This window comes from Herpailurus yagouaroundi, unplaced genomic scaffold (genome assembly GCF_014898765.1).
Source record: "Herpailurus yagouaroundi ecotype Mexico unplaced genomic scaffold, PumYag 142, whole genome shotgun sequence".
Classification (NCBI taxonomy): Eukaryota; Metazoa; Chordata; class Mammalia; order Carnivora; family Felidae; genus Herpailurus; species Herpailurus yagouaroundi.
Window position 1 is genome coordinate 34502456 of NW_024412397.1, and position 3454 is coordinate 34505909.

The window sequence follows — 3454 nt, forward strand, 5'->3', positions numbered from 1 at the left end:
TCCTTCCTTCCTTCCTTCCTTCCTTCCTTCCTTCCTTCCTTCCTTCCTTCCTTCCTTCCTTCATCATGCTCTTGTGATCTCCATTAGGTTCATAGGCGGTTCTTACTGTTTAACTTAAATTGTTTTGAAGATTAATGAACCGAAAAAAGCAAATTTTTTATTCCTCTGTCACCCACCACATCCAACATACAATTGTGAGACAGGAATAAGAAAACAAAATAGACATTCCCATTTCAAAAAGAAAAATAGTCACTGGTGCAGAGCATTTCTGAATTCCCACTGGATAAATGCTGTGGGATTCCAAGATCAAGAGCAGAAACATGCCAGGACTATTGCAGCCTCATTTTAGAATTGGCACAACTTTACTTTTGCCAATTCTGTGCATCAAAGTAATCTCCAAGACCAGCCTAGATTTGAAGAGTGGGAAAACAGGCTATAATTCTTGATGGCAAGAGTTGAAAAATCATATTGCCTGGCTACATGGACACAGAGAAGGGAATATTTGAAGCCATTTTTGTAAAATCTACCTCAGAGAACTTCTAGGTAGGAAAAGCTCATCTGATACATTTATTAATAATGTTAATTCAGGGGCTCCTGGGTGGCTCATTTGGTTAAGCATCCAACTCTTGATTTTAGCTCCGGTCGTGATCTCAGGGTTCCTGAGATTGAGCCCCACACTGGTCTGTGTGCTGACAGTGCAGAGTCTGCTTGGAATTCTCTCTCTTCCTTGCTCTCCCTGCCCCCACCTCCCTTGTGCTCTCTCTCTCTCTCAAAAATAAATAAACCTAAAAAATCCTTAAAAAATAACATTAATTCAACCTAACATATCTATAAGTAGTAACATATCCTGACTTCCTCATCATATTCACATTTATTTTTAATGTTTATTTATTTTTGAGAGAGAGAGAGAGAGAGAGTGAGAGAGAAAGAGCACAAGTTGGGGAAGGGCAGCGAGAGAGAGGGGGACACAGACTCCGAACCAGGCTCCAGGCTCCGAGCTGTCAGCACAGAGCCCAATGCGGGGCTTGAACCCAAAAACTGTCATCACATTCACATTTAAACTAAGAACTTAAATATCTTATCATTTTTTCCAAATAAGACTGGTTAATTCAGTCTTATTGACAACCTCATGAGCTTGTCCACCTCCATGCTGCTGTCTACATGCTTTTATTTTCTATTTAACTCTTTATCTCTTTTTTACTGTGTAGGGTAATATTTGCTTCTATAACAAATCAATGACAAAATCTCAATAACAATTCTTATGTATCCAAAGTCCAAGGTAGGCATTTGGCAGGAGACCTTTCATGTACTTATTTAGAGATTAAGACTGCTTTCAGTTTTATAGGATTTTTCTATAGGTTCTATTTCCTACTCAGAAGAGGTAAGAAAAGTAATCCACTTTTCTTAACATATATTCAGTCCCGATGATATAATTATGCAGGGCCCTTCCTTGCAAAAGTAGGGGAAATGCCTTGATTAGGCCTCCTTTCTTGGAGACTTCTCTTGTCCAGGGTCCCGCCTTACATGTCTGAGAAGGTTTTCTTTGCTCATTATCCTTCTTGACCACAGTAACACAGGGTGTTTGGGATCTTTCTTCTTCAGAGGCTGCAGTTTTTATAGCCCTCTTTCTGATAATGTAACTGAGTACTCAACTTGTTTAATGACTTGATAAACTAAACCATGTTTTAGTCCAGGCTTGAATTCTTTGGTAATAAGTTTATTGGCAATATTAGCAGGCACTAGATGTGTTTTTTCAAGACTTTCTCATATGCCAGTAATTATGCCTACAGTTCTTCCTGTTATGGTCTGGATGTTCCTTATTATTTCAAACCTATAAAGCTCTTTTCTTTGGCTTTGATCCTTCCTCAACCTCTATTTGAAAACCAGCCAATTCTCTCCTGAACTCTTCCTTATAATACTTTGTTAAAGATCATGATTAGAAGACAATTCACTATCTTACTGAATCTTTCCAACCACCTTCCCTAAAGCCACAAGCTCAGTGGGCAAGATCTTCCTTCCAAGTTATTGCACATGGCAGTTTTACCAAATATTCTGCTGCCAGACTACTGTTTGTTTTCTTATTGCTTACTGTCTAACAATAAACTAATACCACAAATTATAGGTTTTTATTATGACAATACCTCGCTTCTATTTTCCATTTATTTATTACTTAGTTCAGTAACACTAACTACTAGTACAAACAAAACTCCAATTCTGACACCAATTCTGGTGTGTGTGTGTGTGTGTGTGTGTGTGCGTGTGCGTGTTTTCTACATCATCAAGCAGTGAACTCAATTCTGATACTATATACCTGGAAATAGCATTAGATCCCACAGGCTAAGAGCTTAGTCCCATAAGACTGCCTTCACTTCAGATGCTAATCATAAGTCCAGGTGGTTACCTGTGCTTCTGACCAACAGGCTATAAATAGGAGGTTCCTATTATTCCCTCCTTGGTTTCAATTACTTTGCTAGAGTGGCTCACAGAACTTAACCCTTTTACTTACTGTATTATCAGTTTATTATAAAAAGGTGTAACTCAGGCAATCCCAATGGAAAAGATGCATAAGGCAAGGTATGGGGAAGGAGTTCAGACCTTCCACGCTTGCGAAGGGTACATCACTCTTCTAGCACCTCCACAAGTTCATCAACCCAGAAGCCCTCTGAACCCCATCCATTTGTGTTTTTATGAGGGCTTCATTACATAGGAATAGTTGATTAAGTCATTGCCATTGGTGGCTGATTCCAGCCCCACTATCCTCCCTGCTGGAGGTCTGGGGGTAAGACTGAAGGTTCCAACCACTTTCTTACACCATACACAAAAATAAACTCAAAATGGATGAAAGACCTAAATGTAAGACAGGAAGCCATCAAAATCCTTGAGGAGAAAGCAAGCAAAAACCTCTTTGATCTTGGCTGCAGCAACTTCTTACTCAACACGTCTCCAGAGGCAAGGGAAACAAAAGCAAAAATGAACTACTGGGACCTCATAAAAATAAAAAGCTTTGGCATAGTGAAGGAAACAATCAGCAAAACTAAAAGGCAAGTGACAGAATGGGAGGAGATATTTGCAAATGACATATCAGGTAACGGGTTAGTATCCAAAATCTGTAAAGAACTTATCAAACTCAACACCCAAAAAACAAATAATCCAGTGATTAAATGGGCAAAAGAAATGAATAGACATTTCTCCAAAGTAGACATCCGGATGGCCAACCAACACATGAAAAAATGCTCAACATCACTCATCACCAGGGAAATACAAATCAAAATCACAATGAGACACCACCTTACACCTGTCAGAATGGGTAACATTAACAACTCAGGCAACAACAGATGTTGGCGAGGATGCGGAGAAAGAGGATCTCTTTTGCATTGTTGGTGGGAATGCAAGCTGGAGCAGCCACTCTGGAAAGCAGTATGGAGGTTCCTCAAAAAACTAAAAATAGAACTAC